Genomic DNA, 23,681 nt, shown 5'->3' with positions numbered 1-23,681 from the left:
AATGTGAACAGAAGAGCCCGGTCTACAAGGATTCAGATATTCAATCATGCAACATTCCAGCAGCAGACTTAGGCTGGAGAATCTGAGACAGGCTTCGTAGCTGGATTTGTTTCAGTGGATATAAATTGGCCCCATATTAAAATGCAAATCCAGGAAGGAGCCCTTGGTAACACATCACATTTGTATTTTTATCCAGGAACTAAATGTGATACACAGCCACTGTTCTTTCTGCAATTGCCTGTGGTACGGAAGCTCAGACAAAGGCATAAAAGCAGTATCATCTAAGCCGCTGGATGGAGGTACCATCCAGTACCCCTATCATCCATACTTCCAAACTTCTACAAGATCAAAATGGGCTGTTTTGCTTTCTCCATCCAATGGTCATGTATCTGTATATTTTCATTAAAAAAAAAAATGTTTTATGAAAAAAAGGGATATTTTGTAGCAGCTGTTCTATGAATGCTTTACTGAAGTGGCAACATGTCTGGTTTGTCAGAAAATTCTTTTTGAGTCCCCCCAAGGCTAGTGTATTAATATTTAATTAATATTCAGAGCTCACTTTCATGAGGCTAAATTTTATTAAATATAAAGCGGTCTCCTGAGAAAAACTGACAGAGAAGAGAATCAGGTTGTACAAAATAGAATAATGCAAGAAAAGAAAAACCTGCTGGTTTGGTTTCTCCATTCTCTTGGTCCATGCCACCACCCACCCACCCACCTCTTCCCCCCCCCCCCCTAATGCTGGAGCTCCTCCTGACTGCATTGCTGGATTTCTGCTCCCACCATTTTAAGGCAGGCCTTTGTCTTAAAAAGTGGGAAGCATCTGGCTATCCAGAAGGAATGGGTACTGGAGAGTTAGAGTGTTTTTGTCAATTCTGCATATTTATCAATGAGCAGTTTAGGTAGGCTACATGTTAACAGGCACTTCACAGTAATAATGCTAATAAAGCAGCACTGATTATAGAAGATCCTGAAGAGCTAGCGGTAACCCAACATTTCTCTTCCTATTTTTTGGGCCAAGTCAGGAGACTCAAGATTCTTCAGTCCATACTTCACACAGTTTTCTAGCTTCTTCCCAGCAGAAGTAATACACGGATCCTAAAGCAATGGCCAAATTGTTGTCTTGATTGTCCATTAACTAGTGTTAGAAGTTAAGAAGTTTGTTCCCAAGCCGGGCTACAGGGGACAGCAGGCAACACTTGTGGAGGGATCAGGAAGCTGTTTTTATTGCAATAGAGCCCAAATCAGCTAGCAGGCAGAGACGAGCAGTGGCCACCCCAGGCCATTCCTCACAAACTCTCTTATAGATTTCCAATTCAAAAGTTTAGGCCAATCATTAACAATGAGAGTGTGAGGCATTGACCAATTGTATGCTCCCTCCACTGGTTTACGCTTTCCTAGCATGGACATCCCATGTGCAGTTCCCCTCCCCTCTTATCTATGGTTAGCCACAATGGCTACAGAGGCAGTCCCTGCAGTAAACAACAATGTCTAAGTCTTTAGTCTTCCTTTCACACAACTTTTGTGATCTGCTCATTTATCCATGACAAAGCTAGTCTTCCCCTGCAAAATGGCCTCACTGCTGCTCATTACAACCTTGGAGCTTCTTACCAGTTCTCATCCTACTTTAGACATTATTGTAAACAAATACAATGTTCCAACCCTGGCAAGTATTAGCAACTGAGCTTTCATCAAATTTGGGTCACTTACTGGTAGTTGTGGAGGGGAGGGGTGGCATTCTTAATGTCTGTAGGAGGTTGGAGGCTTCCGTGGTGCAGATGATGAAGTAAAGGAACATGAAGGCAAGATTGTAGTTTGTGGGGTAAGGTTTGGAGATGCTCTGTTGTTTTTGCATAAAAACCACATTAAGCTTCTTGTAATGCTACAGCTCTGCATACTTTCCACCTCAAAATATTGAGAAATCTTATCACCAATTTTCAGCAAAGATTGTCCAGGAATGCTCTGAAGGAACCTAGAAGGGAGAATTGGGGAACTTATGAGTCCCTGGCTGCACACATCCCCCCACCCCCATCTAGAGGGAGATTTTCATCCTGAGTTTTAACAGAATGGTTCCACTGCAATGAACAACATTCTTATTTTTAAAAATGAGCAAAATGAGCATTTATATGATGAAAAGTTGGTGTTTTACTGCAGCAGCCTAATGCAATTATTCTTCTGAGTACTATGGAGTTATGTTGTGGAGGATTTAAATAGTGTTGAGTTTAAGGCTAATGGAAAGGGGAAAAAAACAAGGAACATTTATAGAAATGTGTTGAAAGAAGAGAGAGAATTGAAGAAAATGTAAGCATGGAAGGCAAAACAGAAATGATTTTATATAGCAGAAGCAATATAAAAACTAATTTTTATTCCTGATATGCTGTACATTGTAATACTATCACACATTCTGATGCCATACTGTTTTACAAATCTATCTTGGCTTGTTTTCAGACTCTAAGAAAGAATGGAAATTTGATTGGTCAGATTACTTCTGGTGGCTTCCAGCAGACATTTGACTGAGCAAACATTTTTTATCATATTGAGAATGAGTTTGAGGTTATACCCCTGCTGTAGTAAATAAGTTTGCATGAAGACTTCTGTAAAATGTTTATGGTTGCAACAGTCTGCTAAATTTCTCATCTTTTTCCAATATAGATTAGCTGAGCTATATGCTTCTGGTGATGGAGAAAGTAGGTCCAGATAAATGAAAGAAAGCCTGTCCTATATTTTCATACTGAGAAATTTCTGCCGGTGGAACCAGTGTGGACTTTTTGCAACAGGGAGATATTGTTGAACTGTCACAGTCATCATCCCTCATTACTGGCTGTGCTAGGTAGGATTGTGAGAAAACAATAACCAGAATAATGAACAAGCTAGAAACAGAAGTTTGGGAGAAAAAATTGAATGTATGTAAGTTGGAGAAAAGATTAGTAAAACAGGTTAGTAAATATTGGAAAGGCTATAATGCAGAAGATGGAGCAGAATTATTCTCTGTTGCTGAAAAGGCAATTACCATGAACCATTAAACCAAGTGAAGCCACTGTCTTGGACACTGGGAAGCACAAATGGCAGCTCCTCAAGTGTTCCTTCTGATCACCCTCCCTGTCATTTCCCTCAAGCACAGTGAAGAACCCTGTCAATAGGGTCAATGTAAGTTACCAGTCTAATTAGTAGATGGAACAGAGAGGGCACCATCTTGATCTTCATTTGAGACCACAAGCTTATGGAGCTGGTCCTAGCCCAAGGGGCAGGACTTGAATCAATGGGTAAACTTTGCAAGAAACTGATCTTAGTCAAAGGTAAGGAGAAATGTCCTAACAGTAAGAGCTGTTCAGCACTGAAGCAGATGGTCTTCAAAGGTGCTGTATTTTCTTTCGCTGGAGATATTTAAGCAGAAGTTGGAAAGCCATTGCTCAGGGATGCAGTTGTGACAGCCTACATTCAGCAAGAAGTTGGATGAGATGATTTCTAAAGTACCTTCCAATCCTAGGATTCTTGGCATATATTGCTATCATGTAACATAATGCATAAATGCTGAAGTTATTTTGATAGTCTTACTGTAACTGGAATAATCTTCCTCCAGAGGTACACACGGCTCCCACCTTATGTCGTCCAGGAAACTATTGAAGGCCTGGTTGTTCTCCCAGGTTTTGGGGACACAGTGATTACAGAGCCCTTTTTTGTCCCCTTGCCTGTTTTGTTTTGGTCTTGTTTTGAGCACTTTGCTCTTCCAGTCAGTTGTATCTTGTGTGTGTGTGTGTGTGTGTGTATGTGTATAGGCTCCTGGTAAGAAAAAACAAATCATAACTACTGTGTCTTCATTACCAGGAATAAAACTTTGCAATTGCAATATGTTTGTGTTCGTATCCCTCTGATACACTACCTTGCAGCCTTTCCCATCTTTCCATCTTTCCCTCCCTCACTTCCTTCAACTCTCCATTTTTTCCACTTCTTTTATTGTCCCTTTTGAGATCTTCAGGGAACAAACAAAACTGGGAAAAGACAACAGCGATAAAAACACAACACAAAGCAACAGCTCAGTTTAATGATGTCTACCTGGGTCAGGTAAGATCTTTTTTTCTACTTTAACAATCCTACTCTTTTTTTGGAATGTTCTGTTACTGAGCTTCAAATCTTTCACTGAGCTTCAAATCTTTCACTGAGCTTCATCCAAAATGTATAATGGGGTATCAAATGTTTGTTGGAAATGTTTACAGGGTGAAGGAACTTTCTATCATTTATGGTGGGCTTGTGGAAAAGCTAAGAAATTCTGGAATCAAATATGTATTATTATTCTTCAAAAGATTCTCAAAGTGGACTTACAATTGAAACCGGAGCTGTTTCTCTTGGGTTTGATGGACCAACAGTTTGAGAAGTAACATGGAACTCCGTTCTTATATATGATAACAGCAGCAAGAATCTTACACGCTCAAAGATGGAAGGATGTAAAAATTCCCTCAACAGAGGATTGGATGATTAAGTTAATGGAACTGGCCTGAATGGCTAAACTGACAGCATTGATAAGAGAAAATACTGTAACTGGATTTGTTTCTGTTTGGAAGCCACTTTTCGACTATTTGCTTGTAATGGAAAAATGAAGTTCTGATTTTGGGTTTTGATGAATAAATTATTTGATTTTAGAGAAATAATGTTACTAAATGTTTAATTAATAGCAAGAGATTAACTTTTATGTGCTTTTATATTTGTGTTGGAGAAGGTCGGAAGTCACCTGTCTTTTATGTTTTTCTGTCTATTCTTGCACTGTTTTAGTTTCTCTTGTTTCTTTTTAAGACTTGTATTCTATCTGTTCTATATTCTGTATTTTGTGTTTTATCTTGAAAATTAATAAAGCTTTATAAAAAAAATATTTTACTGAGCTGCAAATCTTTTAGCGGACATGGTTTATTACAACAGTGACCTAATCTTTAACCACAGTTATGGCTCATAGAGATAAGAAGACATGATTCCATAACCCACTGACAAGACTGTGCTTAGACACTGGCTTTGTTATGTGTTCAAGCTATTTCAGAATTTTTAATGTGTGCATAAAAGATACATTGAGCCATTTTTGTGATGTAAAAAACAAAGTGTTGCAGACAATGTCTATGGAGCTGCTGGAGACAAAGATCCCTTTAGAGGATTTCATCCATCTAACTTCACAATTAAACATTTGGCTGTTATGCTATGGGCTAGCTCACATGATCAAATGAACACAATTGAGTGTGTTGTGGTCTGTATTTACTAGAGTTTTACGTTCTCATTTTTTTGTCATTCTGTTATTGGGAAAAAACATAGCTTAATAAAAATGCTATTTAAACAATGAAGACATAGTTCATAACTTATTCAAATCAAAACCTTTATTATGGCCTTTAGGCCAGAGAACACTAGAATAAAAATACATAAGCCTATAATTAAAAAAAACTAAAAAGTTGACATAAAGTAAAATAAAATTACATAAAATAAATTAATAAAGTAATAATACAGATAACAGTGGTAATCACCAAAATTTGTGCTACTTTTCAATCATAGGTAGGAGGGATGGCAAAAATAGTACAAAACTGGGCAACTGGGAAGGATATGTCAGGGACTGGTGAACCTCTATCCTGCCCTTATCCTAAATTGTAGGATAATTTCTACTTTAAATTGCTTACAGTGCTTTATGCTGATCACCTCCCTCCTTCACCCACTCTTTTGCATGATCATTCATTCTGCTGAGAACTGGAAGATTGGCGATTTCTGTTACCAAATTCTAAGCATTTTGGAGGTCTTGACAGCCTCTTATCTTTAAATATGAAACTGGTCAAAATGATTCCACAATGTGATGTTGTTCCTAAAGTCATTTGTCCAAAGACCATGGACAAACTGTTGAGAGTAGTCAATCAGTTGACTACTGATCAATCAATCAATCAATCAATCACCAATCACGTTAAAATTTCTGTAGGGAATGAATCATTAAATGTTCATACTTCTCTATATAACTCTTGTTTTTTATCCCAATATTTACTTTCCTAGAAGGAGGAGAGAATGAATCTTCAAGCTTAATTTAAGATGTTCTTTTTCCTGGATAATTGTGCTGAAATGTTTCTGTCTAATTTCAGCTCAACACTTTAGCACATTCTTCTTTAAGAACGTGCTATAATTCTTCTATAATCTCTGAAGTATGTCATAAGTAAAATATTCCAATATTTTCCCCTCCTTCTAACATTGCCATTCAACACATAAGATTAGGAATCTGGGGCAGTGTGTACGGTTTACTGCCTTTGGACCACGGAAAGACATTCCCTGATGGCAGAATCCTATGAATATTGACTCTTGCTGATTTCAACAGTATTTACTCCCAATAATTGTGGTTCTACATACAGCCCTTGCTACAAATGCTCTACTCTGTGAAGTTGTAAGGGTTACTGAGATACTCCTTAATCACCTTGAATATTCTGTAAAAAGGTATCAAAATATATCACTATCATTAGCTCATTGTGATTTGAAAAACTGCAAGATATATTCCTTGTATTAGTTCATGTCTGAAATTAAATGGTTCACATTCTCTCTTGTTGTCAATGCAGGCAATATTAGAAGGATGCTTAGGAAAAGCCACTCTAGATACTCCTAAGGAACTCTGATATTGAAATTACTTATCTCTGTACATCTTGTCTGTGGGTGGGTGTCCATGTATGGATGGATGGATGAAATCAGAGGGCAATATGGGGATGGAGACAGAGAAGTGTCAACTGCACTGGGCCAAGGAATTAAAAATGGAATGTCAGTCAAGACCCAGCTTCCATTGAGTGCAATAAGGAGATAAGAGAAACTGAGCATTGTTTATTTATTTTTGTTTGTATCAAGTGTTCTATCTGAGCTACATCACAATGATTTTAGGTAGCTTTTGTGTTGCATTGGAAAAAGTAGGCAAGCCAGCAAGCAAATATATTGGAATGTGTTATTAAAATGCCATGCATGAAGAGCAGTTCAAAAAGTGTTAGAGCAGGGCAATGAAGCAGAAAGAGACTGAGCTGAGCTGACAAACCTATATTTTAAGGGCACAGCACACACATTTCTTTAGCAGTGCCTTCTATAGGCCTTGATCATAGTCAGCTCTTGCTGACATAATCAAGAATTTTATTGGCTCACATGCAGTCAGATTACTGGAGTAGGGTCATTTCCTATTGCTTTGGTACAAGGTAAAGGTGGTGATGTGTGGGAAAAAAAGACAGGCTGAGAGTTTTGTTGGCCTCAGCAGAAGTCTCATTATACTGAGTAAATATTTTGCCCCTCATATGTGGGTTTTGCAGCTCTCCTGATTGACAACTTGTTAAATGAATGATAGGTTGGCAATAACAAAGGTGAAATTGCAAAGCTGAGTGATACCTACTTAATTTCCACTTGCCCTGGGTCAGATCACTAATGTTATTACATTTCGAGTGTGTAGGTATGCATGCTTCTGTGCAAAATGGGCCATTCCAATAGCCTTAACAAATAGTGCAAATCAACAACAACAAAAGGTTATCAAATTGTCCCTGGGTTATTACTTTAGCGGCATGCTTGCTTCATTATCTCCAGCTTATCTTTGTGCATTGAGCTGTTTAAAGCCATAAAATGGAAACAACATAATAATCCCCAAAATAGCTGTGCCAGATAAATGCACATTTCAAGTATCTTCCCAACAGTACAACAACTTGTTCTGGGAAGAGTTTATCAGCATGATAGGTTGTTCTGGCTTCTAAGCTGCTTAAATACTGTTCTCCTGCAACATATAGTCATTTGGCAATACCATGCTTCATATGCCCATCACTGGGAAGCTAGGGGGCAAAAGAAATCTACTGATTTTTTTTCCAGAGATGGTTTCACTAGCTGCTTTGTTATCTCTGTTAACTGTATTAGAATTGTGCCTTTGCAGATTGCTGAAAAGCAACAACTTTTCTCACACCAGTGAGTTTGAAATAGCAGAATGTCTAGTTGTATAACAGTATCTTAAGTGAGATGGCATAAACATTTGCCAGTCAGTGGTAGGAATTCAGAGGAGTTAGAACTGTTTACAAGATTTGAATAGGAATTTCACTGAAGCAATACTAGGGCCCACTGAGCCTTTAAAAACTAGAGCAACCTGCTCAGGGTGCAAAAATACCATCTAGTGGGCATTTGGGTTTTACAGCCAAATCTAGTAATATTATAAAAGACTGATTAGAGAAGAGAACACATAAGGCCCATGGTGGGACACTTTGCATTCAACAGCCTGAGCATTTTTTACTCCATCCAACCTTCCTTTAGGTATAGATCAGCAGTCGTCTGTCTGTCAGATGATGTGTGGTGAGATCTGTCAATCAGCGACGGAGCCTCTCAGAGCAGACTGAAGTAAATCATCTTGTTAAGAGGTTGCTAAGGAGGACCACCAAGGAATGGAGACACAACTCAGGTGGTACATTTCTCCAAATAAGTTTAGATATATAGCATGCAATTAACAGTTATTAACAATAATTAACGATGAAACACAAGGATACCTAGAATAAAGGTGTGTTCCCATAAAGGCATACAGAAATACAGACGTAGCAAATTTTATGCATGGTTTACATACTACCTACTGTATATGCAATGATGATGGTGGTGGTGGTGGTTTATTGGATTTGGAGGCTGCCTAACTCCCAAATGGAGGCTTATATCTCAAACAATAGAATCAATAAAAGAAAAAAATTTACATGCACACCCTGAAAACACATACACACACACAGATACACTAACCCTTGGCTTGGGTGCAAAGCTAGGTTTTCAAGAACTTCCAAAACAAGTGAAGGATGGGAGACATGCACATATCCTTTACAATACTCTTTACTATTACCATAGTTAGTGACAGTTTGAGGGAGCCCTGGACAAGGAATTTGCCAGATATACAGATTCCCCAGTATTTTAGGACACCTTCCTCCCTGCCCCCCCCCCCACCCCAGCTTCTCAGATAGTGCTGGAAAGCTATATTGCTTTTTAAAAAACTCCAGAACTATGGCACTAGGTCAATAGCATGTAGGAACCATCTGTCAAGCTGCCCTGGAGGTACCCTTCACCTTCAATCCCCTGGAGAGGGGGGGAAGTGTTCTTGAGAAATCAAAAGAGCACCACAGTAAAAATTGAGGAGATGGAAAGAAAGGAAAATGCCATAATTCATCACCAGGGTTGAACTACTGGACTTTTGTTCCATTGTACTGGACCTGCAGCCATTTCTGAGCTTTACTGTACTGTACTGATATGATGAGATATCTTAGAGGAGATTTCATTTATAAGCCATGTTAATCTTGCATACTTCCAATTATGCAAAGATAAATTCCACTGATACCGAACAAAGATAATTAAGTAGCTTTTCCATGGCTCCTTAAATCTCTCTTCCTTGGAAACTAACTTCATCAGAATAATTGACGTATTTGATAACGCATTTTATATGAGGTGCATTTTTTTAAATAAGCAGATCATGTTTAATATTCTTAAATGTGATCATATAGACAGAATATGTACACCCTATCTTTTTCCATTTCAATCATTTTTATTTCACATAATAAAAAAATCAGAACATGTTCTTGTTCATCCTAACATAATTTAAGGTCATTTCACTTTTTTTCATTTATCACAAAACCTAATGTTAAAAGGAATATTCAACAAGAATGGAAGAAATAAGTGACATAGTTTCTAATTCTATGCTTATTTTTAAACAACGTTGTAGATGGATAAACAGAACATGTTATTTTTAAATACAATTCTGTCTACTTTTTCTGATGCTCCCCATTCTTTTAATGAAGTAGCAAAAACTTTGTTCTAATATTAATTAATTAATTGATTGATTGATTGATTGATTGATTTGATTTCTATAGCCGCCCATCTCAGCAAGTGACTCTGGGCGGCTTACAACAATGAAACCATAAAACAATTATAATTAAAACAGTTAAAATATAAAATAAATACAAAATAAAATAAACAATTAAGATTGTTACTAGCATTTCCCCACTGATGTATCACAATTATAACAGGCATATGGTGGATTTTATAGAATATGAAACCCTACAATAGTTCCAAACCACATTTGCTCAGATTTATTTATTATTCAGTTGTAGGTGTCCAGGAGGTATCACTTGTTCATAATATTTTCAAGTAAATAATATGAATTATGAAATTTATTATTGGTGGTTTTGTAATGAGCTATAATCTCCAGAATGGAAGATGAGAGCTGTCATTTTGAAGATTCTACCCTATGCTCACAAATACAATATGATACAAATAAAGAACAGACACAGAAATAAATGCATTATTATAGAGGAAAAATCTCAGCCTACATGTAACTGTAGCTTTCACAGCAAAACAGATGTTTCCAGTTCTCTTCACTCTGGCTTATGTTGAGTCCCTACCGTGTGTATTTCTGACACATGTTTTATCTTCACAGATACACAACTGGAGAGAGAGAGTACATATTTTCTTCATGCAGTGTGATGCAGGCATCCCTATAATCATGAGCTCTAAATGCTGGTTAGAAACAGAAAGGCAGTCTCAGCTTCAAACACATTCAGGACTTTACAGATTACCAATTCAAGCCACAAGTGGATGATGGTTTGTAAACCATAGGGCACGCCAGGATGATTTGGATTTTTCACAAAAAACAAGATCAGTGCTCCAGTTTTCAAATTATGTCTTATAGCTGAGAACAGCATGTTCTGGCTCCATTACAATCATATGGTGGCCAACAAGTAAATTCCCCCCACAGCTCCTGTGTGATGAAATAGGGCATTACTGTCATCAGTAATGCGTGAAACTTTGCTAGGCTCAGTGAGTTTTTACATGAATTCTCCCAAAGCCTAAACTGATGCTTCATTAACAGCTATTTGTAGTTATTATAAATTGGTGCTTCACTCCATTAATGAAGGGTGCAATATTCTCTATTGCCTAATTACTACAGATGCAGAAAGTAGAGCTAATTCTTGGTAGAAATGCAGAAAAACTGTATGCAAGTTGCATCCTGGTCTTTCCCCAACTGCCATGTCATTAACCTTGATTTGCAACCATGACAAATATTGTTGCTGACTTTTCCTATTGTGGTCTAAACATCCAAAGGGTAGATGGAGAAGGTGGTCATAGTTTTTGCCATGGTAGCAAACTGAAGTTAAAATAATTTAACTTTAGTTGGGAAAAGATGAAGATGAGGAAAATTATTCTACTGAATCAACAAGTTTAATTAATGACTGATTCCTCAGAGCAGCGTTTCTCAACCTTGGCGAGTTTAAGAAGGGTGGTCTTCAACTCTCAGAATTCCCCAGCCAGCAGCTGGCTGGGGAATTCTGGGAGGTGAAGTCCATCCCTCTTAAACTCACCAGGGTTGTGAAACGCTGCCTTAGAGAATACACACTCTCACATTTCTTTAAAATAGCAGGTGAGGCATCTTCCAAAAGTTAAAGCCAATGATACAGGTACAGATAGAATAAACAACCCAAATCATGTAAGAAATAGCAGCCACAAAAGTTACATATTTTAAAGAACAGATTAAAAAAAAAATAGACTGCCCGGAAAAGAGAACAAGCTCATTTAACTGACATTCAGTTAGCAATCAAATATTTAAATATTTCATAAAGGTTCAGCAGAAAGAAAACAGAGTTCAGATTGGGGTATGTAGAAAGCTTAGGATATAGATTTTGCATGTGTGTGTGTGCGCGCATGTGCACAGATGCCTTTGAGTCCATTTTGACTCCTGGTGACTGCCTGGACTAAAATCTTCTTGGCAAGGTTTTTCGCAAGTGGTTTGCCATTGCGTGCTTCCTAGGACTGAGAGAGAGTGACTGGCCCAAACTCACCCAGCTGGCTTCATGCCTAAGGCGGGACTAGAACTCATGGTGTCACTACAACATATAATGATATCCTTATGGACAATGTACAAATCACTCTCTGGGGATACCTGCCTCTTTGGGAGTTTCACTCTTAACAATAGTCTCTTCTAAATGAAGTAATTATTCTAAGCTCTTCCAGTGTGAATATTTAATGTTGTGAGAAAATAAGTTTTTTTCTTCCAAGCTAAGAAGTAAATTATTAAAGACTGAGCTCATTAATAATGACAAAGAAATATATCTGAAGATGGGAATTCTACAAAAGATTAAAAGAAAAACAAGAATAGGGAGGAGGAAGATCACTGATATGTCTGTCATGGATAGGTTAGATGTAAGAAGAGAAGGAGACAGGGAGAGGGAAAGTGAAGTCAGAATGTCATGCAGATAAGACCATTTTGACTCAATATATAGAATGACCTGTGAGGAGAAGAGATTTAAAATGTCCTATAATTGACAGACTTTGTATTCCTAGGTGCAAAGATTTCTGCAGATGCTGACTGCAGCCAGGAAATCAGAAGATGTTTAATTCTTGGGAGGAGAGCAATGACAAATCTCGATAAAATAGTTAAGAGCAGAGACATCACACTGACAACAAAGGTCCGCATAGTTAAAGCAATGGTGTTCCCCGTAGTAACATATGGCTGCAAGAGCTGGACCATAAGGAAGGCTGAGAGAAGGAACATAGATGCTTTTGAACTGTGGTGTTGGAGGAAAATTCTGAGAGTGCCTTGGACTGCAAGAAGATCAAACCAGTCCATCCTCCAGAAAATAAAGCCAGACTGCTCACTTGAGGGAATGATATTAAAGGCAAAGCTGAAGTACTTTGGCCACATAATGAGAAGACAGGATACCCTAGAGAAGATGCTGATGCTAGGGAGAGTGGAGGGCAAAAGGAAGAGGGGCCGACCAAGGGCAAGATGGATGGATGATATTCTAGAGGTGATGGACTCAACCTTGGGGGAGCTGGGGATGGCGACGACCAACAGGAAGCTCTGGTGTGGGCTGGTCCATGAAGTCACGAAGAGTCGGAAGCGACTGAATGAATAAACAACAACATAATTGAGGAGAAAAGAGAGCATTGTGGTGTGCTAAGGAATGGAAGAGCCAGTTTGGTGTAGTGGTTAAGGCAGCAGGCTAGAAACTGGGAGACTGTGAGTTCTGTTCCCATCTTAGGCACAAAGCCAACTGGGTGACCCTGGGCCAGTCTCTCTCTCAGCCCTAGGAAGAAGGCAATGGCAAAACACTTCTGAAAAACCTTGCCAAGAAAACTGCAGAGACTTGTCCAGGCTATCACCAGGAGTCAACACTGACTCAAAGACACGCATGTGCACACACACACACAAGAATGGAATGAAAAAACAGAATCAAGCAAACAGATTCTTAAACTTTTCTCAGAAACAAGGTGGTTGATATTTTGTGATGAGAGGAGAGAAGAGAGTGTCAGGCTCCCTTCTCTGCCATTAGAGGTTTCTACATACATTCACTGCATTCCCAGAGAGAGAACCAACCTGTGTTAGCTTCACATTCCTTTGCTCCAGACGTTTCAGCCAAGGAAGTGAGAAACAGCTTGTTTGCAAGACAGGGAGGAGGGATGAGATCAGAGGAGGGAAAGAATCACTTTCAATGTCTTGGCACCAAATTCTCACTTGGAGCTTTGATTACTATCCTGTGTTAATCAGATCCTTAATAAAGGATTCTTTAAGCTTTCTGATGGACTGTCTGGAGAATTTCTAAGTTAAGATCTTGGTACTGGGACTGTCACAAAGTGATGTTGGAGAGCAAGAGAGGGAAAAAGATTATAAAGGAAAAAGACAACACATGTGTTATTTTTTTCATTTACATGAATTACATACCCCTTGCTGGTTTCACTAGTCTACTAATGAAAAATGTTATTAATTGCAGCATTCTCAAGTTCATTCAGGGAACAACTGTAATTTTAAAAAATAATTGGTTTAGCACTTATCACAATTAGCAGACTCTAAAAGAATACTTTTTTAAAGAAATAGAGATTAGCGCCTTCTGAGGATTCATTTTCCAATGCAAAGTTTCAATAATTTGAAAAGTGCAGCTAACATTTGGACTTTTTCCACTTACAAATGTAAATTCACTACAAATAGGAAATCTGCTGTTAGATTAAGATCATCAAATACAGACTTTAGTTCTGTGAGTTTTAAAGATCATAATGAATGCATTGCACTGCATTTTTATTATGATCGTGTGCTGTCAAGTTAATGCAGACTCTTGATGATGATGATGACGATGTGTTGTCAAGTCAGCGACCACATAGATAGATTTTCTCCATGACGATCTGTCCCTAACCTGGTCCTTCAATGGTGTACCCATTGCATTCTTAGCAACCAAATAAATAGATTTTTTTCCAGGATGATCTTGCATTGCATTAAGTAAGCTTAAATTGTACCAATTATATTGGTCTCAAAAATCAATAGTTTTTCAGAATGAATGAACAAATGAATTGGAGTCCATTCAGTTAATGTTCACTTATTTCAATACAATGCAGTAAGAAATGAATGGGGGCTAATTTTAGGATCTTGTTGAACACTTCATTGGAGAAAGTAAGATGTTCAAAGGAGAAAGGGACAGCAGAACAGATTGGTGGTGGGACAGAATTTATAGCGGGTGTACTTTTATTTTTTTTTTAAATATCAGGGCATTGCAGATAGGAAAACTGATGACTATCCATGGATGCTACTCCTTTTTATTTCATTGATCTACAAAGAGGTGTGTGTGTGTGTGTGTGTGTCAGAGAAATCCCAAAGCAATGGCAAAGCTAATAATGAAGCAAATTAGATTCTAATAAACAAAAATATGAATATTCAAGTGTTTAACAAATAATTCACCCAAAGAAGCAAGGGTGGCCATGCTGTCTATTAGAAATTATAAGCTCTGAAAATTCCCAGAGCATTGTGGTTTACATAAAAGAACATTTGAAAGCTTGGAGAAGAATAATCATAACAACAGGAACAAACACAGAGATGACCTATCATGCTAAGCCTGGCTTACAAAAAACCCAAGGAGTTGAAGTTGAAATTCAGGTCCTGATCATCTCAAAGTCAGAGGTGTGATGGTTGCCTATTCTAAAACACTCTCAGACTCACAAGCAGGAGCTTAATAATATCTGGTTTATTTAAGAATAGTATGCAAGTACAAAGAAAGCTGAGAATGATGAAAGTGCGCCAAAATCAAACTAAAAACCCCCCAATACAAATGAAGTCCCACCCCCCCGTACAATCGTCTCAAATTCACAATCACAGGTGTTCCTAACGAGTTCTGCTGATCAGCGGGAAAAGACCTTGAACAGAGAAGATAACCCAAACACATTCCATCAAAATGAACACAGATAGAGAGCTTGGTACAAGGTCCTACAGCAGCTCCTTCCCAACCAGAAACGCGCGTCAGCACCTTGGCATGTGAAACGTTACGATGTACAAAGCACATTGAAATGGTGAACATGACAGAGGAGGACATCTGGTAATGTTGTGACATCACCAGCATGAGCTTGGCAGAAAAAAAATCAGGTTTTGATACTGGATGTGAGGGATGCTTAGAGGTGGGAATGGAGAAGTCTAACACATAGCATTCCCAGTCTTAACTCCTCAATTTAAAAAACCCAAACCCTGAAATCCCACCACCGCAATGTGATCATTTTCAACCCAATTTCAACGGATGATCTGGGAGTGCTGATGGTCAGGTTGCCCACAAGCCCTAGTTTGCCCACTGAGCCATATTATGATTTGCCTGGTTTTCCCTTAACATGTTGTGCTAACACATCCATGCTGTTTGTAAACAGGCTTCATGGCTTAGAACAGTGTTTAGCTTCTCTTGCTTCGGGTATACATGAGACTTTGCATGACATATGGGGGACTGCACTACAAAATTGGGTAGACCAGAATGTACCATGAGGTGGAACTGTTTTTTATCTTTATTGTTTTATTATTCCAGGAAGGCTGAAAAACATATTTACTGTTTCTGTGACATAGCATATCAGGGGATTGAAAGATGAACAGGAGTTGAAATGATCTTTTATTCTTACCTGAAACAGATTTTTTTTTTAAAGTATTGATTTCCTTTATATTTTTCCATCCCTTTGATACTCAATAGATTGTGATAATGTCCTCTCTTTCTCTCCATGTCTCTTGGCATCTATTTCCCCAGAATGTACATTTTATGTGACCTTCTCATCAACTTCCCTGTCTTAAGCCAAAACAGGCATTTAACAAATTAAGAATATACATTTGTTCACACTAGTATCTTGGCTACATCAATCTGTTCTTTCGTCTCTCTGTCCTCCCTAGTGTCAAAATTATGACTACAAGGTTAGATTCATTCAGAAGTCATCCCACAAATTCCAAACTGAGTTGGGGACTGGAATAGGCCCTCTTTATTGATCTTATACCTCATGTCTTCACCCCTGTTCTTTAAATGTTGAATATGCCTAAAAGGGAAACTGGTGCCTGATCATCATATTTCCCCTTTATTTTTTTTATTTTTTTAAAGTGCAAAACTAAAAAGACCAGAAGCTTTTTTTCTTCACAAGCAGAGGGCACTACAATACTCTTTTTTCAATGTCACAGTTCCCTCTACTGATGAAAAAAGGGGCTGCAGCTTTTTTATTAAGAGGGAGAAGAAGCAAACTACAAAATGGCCTGGTGGAATGGGTGGAACCAAAATATTTCAGGGGACTGTTGCGGGATAAAATGAGCCACAAGAGCACAAGGATTTGGCCTCTTCCTACTGTGGTGGCAAGGGGGAGGTTCTGGGATGCCTTGGCAAGTTGCATGCCACATGCTGACTGCATTTGCATGCCTCAATAAGAATGTTATATGAATTGTAAACCACAGCTAAGCAAATAAGGCTCAGCCCAATGTGTGACTCCAGTTAAAGACCAAGACAGCAGCAGGATCATAGGAGTCGGTTAAAAGGAATTATCAGGGCTGAAGCTGGACCTAAGAATTAACAAAATAGATTCCAGGCAGACTTTCTTGGGGAGTCTTCTTATGGAGCATTGAAGATGGCTCAGGAGGCTGATATGGCTGCTGCAATGCACCTTCTCCCACTTGTCATTCAGTTAAGTAATATTCCCTTCAACCCTTTATAGAAGCTTCCCATTCACATTCAGTGAAAGTATTGAAAAGAATTGGATCTATCCTGCAGGCGGGGCCTATATCTGACCTATATTCCTGGTTCTTGTACAAAGCAGTAGCACATCTAAAAGTAAACAAACACACACACACACTGTATTTATGTGTCTACACACACACACACACATGTGTCTGTACATAATATGTCTGTACATAATTGTCTGTACATGTTGTGTGTGTCTGTACATGATTGTCTCAGAATATGATATCTTCTGTTTTATTTTCTCTTGTACCCAGCAGAAATGTTGGGGCTTATATATCAAGTAGAGTTTACAGTGATAGCCCTAAGCCCATCTCTGTGCATTGAGTATACATGTATCAATGTCTAGATGGGGGAACCAAGGGGGAGCAAGTGATGAAATGTGTCACAACATTGCAGTGCAAATTGTTTTTACCTCTTACATATTTATCAGCAACACTGCAGCATAGGTACCATAGGGAAGACATTGTGTTGTGAGAGCACAATGCATGTTTCATAACTTGATGTCATGTCTAAGAATGGAGTATCCAGGTGGAACCAAATATCTGCAGGGCTCTTTGATATCAACATTTAAATCATAAGATTTCCCCCTTTCCTATCAGTTGCTCAGCACCTCTTGCCTTTTCAATTCTGAATGAAGTCTGCATACTTTCCTTTAAATATATTTTGCTATTGGCATTTAATAGTCCATTCAGGGTCAGATATGGCTAGAAGGTGGACTATATTTAAAAAAAAAACTAAGAAAACAAAAAAAAATCAATATAATAGCATCCATTAAAAGAAGAATGGAACAGTTATTGCAAACCCAAGCTTAAATAATGTTTATGAAAAGTTGGTAAGTTTAAGTAGCTCAAATCAAGCAATATATTATGAATGCATGCCTTATGCACTTTACTGTCTATTGAATCTCTTGTATACAGTAAATGTCTCCCTCAGGGGACTGTTACCTCCATATGATGGTAGAAGCTCAGTAGCTTCAAGGACCCTGAAAACAACACCAATGGAAACACAAGATCTGATAAAGTCATTCTTGCCAGTAAGGTCCAAAGAAGAGATAAAGCTCTTACATTGTGAGAACAGATGGAGCTGTGATACACAAGGGAAGTCAGATCATCTAAGGGAAGGTACTCCAAAATCTATTCCCAAACAGGATAATAGCAACCCATTTCGGTATCATTGCCAAGAAAACTGCATGGATATGGCTGTAACATTTGGACAAGTTTGGGTGCCAAATGATAACCCCAGATTAGAAGGCACTTCTGTAATTACTGGCGAAGAACGCAAAAGTTTCAGAAGTAGACCTGACCATACCAAAGGACAGGGAAGGCTGGTTATTGATATTGTAAGTCGAGGGCCAGCGGAAAAGAGGAAGACCTTCAATGCGATGGATTGATACAGTTACAGCAGCAATGGATGCGAACATTGGAACAGTCAGGCATATGGCGCAAGGCCAAACAGCATTTCGTTCTGTTACACAGTACCTAGGGTCGACATGAGTCGTAAACGACTCGATGGCAGCTAACAACAACAACAACAAAGAGGAGTTCCTTATTCTTACAAGGATTGTAAATGTAGTAAATATAGTCACATTACTAGGGGTATGATGAAAAGGAGAAAAGGATTTGTTTTTGTATGTACAACAAAGTAATAAATCAGAATAAAACCTAGAACATCTTCAGCATGTATGCTCCATGTGAAATTAAATCTGAAATTATTCAAGTGTTCTTCTGCAGAGAACAAGGGGAAATCAAAAGAAGTCCCTTACTCCCTTCTTTTCCATCCCACCGGGCACAAAAAAGAGAGTAAGAGTCTGTTTCAATGGCTACCTACCACCAAACCTAGAGAGAAAATGGTCAAGAGGGTGACTAAAAAAAAAGTTTGAAAACAACAACAAAAAATCTCAATGGGAACAATGGAAATAAAAGTATAAGCATACAATTTTTAACAATCTGCTTCTACAAATAGCAGCAGCATATAGCTCTAGTTTTTTCAACCCAACCCATGACCAATAACAGCAAAAAATACAGCCTTTTTGCTCAGGCTGTTTGCTTGAGTCTTCTCTCTTTTCCTAAAAAGAAAGAAGCAAATTTGGCCAACTGTGAGCAAAGCTCAACACCGATTACATGAGTGTAAACCTCTAGAAATCCCATGATTTTGATGGTATCGAAATGAAGCGAAATGGAATAAATAATAAAATCAGTGCAGTATCTGCATTTTGTAACACTGCTGGAAACAATGCTATTTTGCCTTGAGCTCAGAACAAAATGAATGGGTTTGTTCTGAGTTTGAAACAAAACTCTTGACACATGATTTTTTTTTTCCTGAGCTTGAAACATTTTTTTTTTATGCTTGGAAAGTTTTGCACATTCTCATGCTATTCGGTAGATGATGATGGCCACAGTAGGAGGAGGAAGTGGGGAGAATTCTGGCCTGTGTCATCTTCCAATTCCAACTCACAGAACCAATCCAAATACTGTTATGTTGAGGATTTGGCTTTCAGAACACCTGTCACAACGTTTACTTTTATCTAGAGATCTAAACATGCTGTGATTAAAAAGAGACTTCTAACACTAGATTCAGGGATGGAGTGGGAATTAATTTTTGCATGGATATTTCTCCCTCATGATATTATAATTTCAGTTCAGAAAGTTTCATTTTTCTTATGTAGTTTTACTGAGTTTTTAAAAAGTAGAATTGATACAAATTTAAAACAAAACTGGTACGTTTGTTCAGAAGTACTCCCCAGAAACTAAATATTTTTTTTAAAAAAGATAAAAAATACTAAGAGAAGAGAAGTGAAGAGAAAGAAAAGGTCTTAAACTAAAATAACAAAAATATACAATAACAATATTTCAGTACTTCTTTACGAAGTCAAGCATGGTAATATAATATTTATACAAATCAATATTTAAATAGCAGATTAAACTTTAACCATACAAAATCATAGTGTCCAATCTTGCCTCTCTGCCAATAAAGAATCAGTTCAAAAGCTGAGAGTTGACAACTTTATTAAACCAAACTTCAGAATATTTATATTACTTTCCAAGAATATAGAATCACAATTCTTTTGCAAATCAGAAAGATGGCAATCCATGAGATCCCATAATTTTGATGCTCTAGATTATCATGCCTACAAATTAAATAAACCAGCCAGAAATAAACCACTCCAGATTTTAAAAGATCTGCTGATTTAAAAATATAACTAACATTTATTGCAGCCTTTGAAAGTTGCCAAATATGTATTTATAGTGCCCGTTCCACAAGGAATTTGATACCCCTTCCTTCCTTCCTTCCTTCCTTCCTTCCTTCCTTCCTTCCTTCCTTCCTTCCTTCCTTCCTTCCTTCCTTCCTTCCTTCCTTCCTTCCTTCTTCTCTGCAGATACCTGGATTCATTTGGTAGTAGAGTTTGTGTGTCAGCAAGAAGTTATTCTTAAGTTACAGTGACATGTATAGTATATACATATTTGAAGTGTAAGTAACAAGATGCATGCAATCTTAATGCTAATTATACTATCTGGGAGTTTCATATTTGTAGATTTGTATGTGCCAAATTCAGTCTCTTTCCTTTTCTGAAGAGGCTGCAGTTCTGTAATGGGACTGTGATCAATCTTTTTTTTTAAAGCCATGCAACTAGAAACCGGAGGAAAGATACATCACTGAATTTTCTGTGGAAGTCATATACCAAGATCAGCATTTTTTTCAGGTTAAAGGAGCCCCCTCAAAATTGCCTGAAATCTCACACAATTGCTTAAATATGTGATTACTTAATCATGAGAGGGAGAGACAGTCATAAAATGCTTTCAGGGTTGGAGAAGGGGTGAGGGCTTGTCATCCTAGGCTAGCTACCTGCTTGATGAGATGGATATTCCCTGGGGCTGCCACAGAGGGATCAAAACAGTCAAGATTGTAGCTGTAATTTTGTCATAGAAGCCCTGCTCATTTTATGGACTGTATGTCACATAAGCAGCACATATAAAACTGGCTTTGAACATGTTGCTGTAGCCACTATCTTGACTTTCTGACTCCCCTGAGGATGCTCCTGGCTTTCACCTCTCCCCTTGGGATATTTTGTGTAGTAATATGTAGGGAGTTTCCACAGTGTAGTTTTAGATTTCATTCAGGCTTCTGTTATCTTTTCTTCATATTGGAGCATTGACGAAAACAGTGTATTCTTTGGATTTTGGATGAAATAGCCTGTTGCAAAGTAGTGGGGAAAGACAGACAATTTTGAGACAATAGGATCTTTTTCTTTGCTAGCTTTTTTTTTTAATGGTATTTCCTCCTCTCGTGAACTGAAAGATACATGCTGACCACTGGAGAAATACATGTTTTTTGGTTGCGATGATGGTGAGAAACCAACAACAAAGCAGATGTCACCAATGTTGCTAACTTTTGCCTCGATAGGCTTTGTCAGCCAATATGACCTCTCTGTAGAAACCCGTAATCCAAATCATTTGGCTGGTACCAAGTGACTACCTTTGGAATTCTCTGTTGCTCCACTAACCTGCAGAAACCTCATGTTATCGTGCTACCCTCTCTTTAACATGCTGGCCTCCTTATCATATGGTGAGTGAGGTTGGTTGAGTGTAGGTGGATATCTGAGACATAAAGTTTAGCCACCTTCCAAATTGCTCAGGTGACAGCTCCCAGGGGAAGAGGTGCTCTGTGCCTGTTATATGTCAGGCTATATCTGAACACAAGGCTAGCTCTCTTTTGAAGAGAGAGCCACATTCAGAAATAGCCTGACAGGTTGTAGAGAGAGGGGTGGAAAGGAACTCTCCTAGTACATCTTTCTGTTTATCACTCTCACTCTGTCTCTCTCACTTGCTCACTCTGCCCCTTGAGCTTTCTGTCTTGTTCTCTCTCTTTTGCTCAGTCTCTTGCTCACTCATGCTGTCTCTTGTGTTGCTCAAGAGACTACAAGTCTTATAGTTTAAGCACAGATCTAGCAGTCTTTCAAAAGAGCACTGAACTCATGTATATAAGGACCCTACACAAGATCTGACAAGCACTTTGGAAAGCATTATACAGCATCTACACTGGCAGAATCCAGGTGTCGAGTGTCTCCTGCAGCTCAAGAGGGAATGGTCACAGAAGACAGTGCCCAACAAGCGTATGCCCTCAGCAGTCTAATATGACCAACCATATCATCAGTGAAGCATCCAGATGGAGTCCATAGAAAACAATGGGTTGGAAAAAGAAGGAAATCACCATTTGAACTGGACCAACTAATGATGGCTTTAAGTTGCCTCTGTGAACTGGGGAGGAGAGGAAGGCAATGTCATTTAAAAATGGCTAGCAGGGCATGTTTATTCCATGTGTAGAAAGATGTGAGGATGAACCCTTGGAAAGCAAAAGTTGAACCCTTGTGATTTATCTGTACTTAAAAAACTATCTGTACAATCCTGTTGAGATATGAGCAAGAAGATGGACTATGCGGGTCACCCATCTTGTCTATGAAAGCCTTGCATGATCAAAAGAATGTGGTAGCCTGGGAAGCAAAATACTGAAAGCAGTAATATAAAAAATCAATTGCATCTTAAACAGTTATTGTATCAAATTTGAGTTAGAGGTCTTTGGGGTCATTGTAGGATTTTTATGTAGATTTCTCCATTCTGTACTTCAAATGTTTAACTGTTTAAATGTAAAGTAGAATATGTTGTTTCATAACTGTAGTCTTTGTTTTATTTGGGAATTCTTAAGACAAAGCTTCATTCATAAAGACTGAACAATATTTGAAGTACTAATTACTGTATGCCAGAATTAATTTTTCCTTGATAATTATTCCTCAGGCATAGTTGACAATCCCAGGCATTTACCTCATTCATTAAAATTCCATAACAATTTCTCCAATGGCTTTCACTCACAATAATGACATGCATTATTATGCATCACTAATTTCCATGAAGAACAAGAAGGGACTATTTCTTTTGGCATCAGCAATTATTCTCTTAAGCTTTCAAGTTTTTGGTTTTTTTCCCCCCTGTTGCCCTGGTATTGTGATAGGTCACCAAACCAACAAAATGGCAAAGTATTTAAAGACCCCTTGAATTCCTACTGAGGGATGGCACCCTCCTACCCACCCGCCATTTTCTTGCTTTTCTAAATGACTGCCCACTATCAGTTCAATGGAAGTGACATTCAGTTAAAATCCTGTATGTTTGTTTATGAATGACTAACAAAATGTAGTTTCTGTCAGAGCTTTTTTTATTTTATACTTAACTCTTCTTCTTCCATACAGCAGCAGAACAGAAATACTGGGGAGGCTGGGGTATCAAAGCTAGAGTACTTATGCAGCTGAGATATTTTGAGAATCCAACTGTGTGTTAATCACTTTTATTTGCAAAGCCTCAGTTCTTTTTAACTGAAACTATGATTTCTCCACTTTCTGGACATCATTATGGCCACTGTATATCATGGTCCCTGTCAGAATCCCTGCACTCCCCCCACCAACACCACACACACTTTCAACTCTTTTCATCCAAATTAATAACAAATTATTCATTGCTATTGTGAGAGCCTTCCGAAGAACTTCATTTCCCATAGGAACTTTTGCAGTGTTAACCATGTATCAAGCAGATAAAGAGGTAGTGAGGGAAGATATAAATCTCTTTTATTCTTTTTCTTGTGTGCTATTGCTTTCTCAGCTTTGGGTGAGAGGGAGGGAGGGAGGCAAGAAGGAAGGAAGGAAGGAAGGAAGGA

The sequence above is a fragment of the Candoia aspera genome, chromosome 7, assembly GCF_035149785.1.
Source record: "Candoia aspera isolate rCanAsp1 chromosome 7, rCanAsp1.hap2, whole genome shotgun sequence".
Taxonomy (NCBI): Eukaryota; Metazoa; Chordata; class Lepidosauria; order Squamata; family Boidae; genus Candoia; species Candoia aspera.
Note: the sequence above shows the minus strand (reverse complement) of the source record.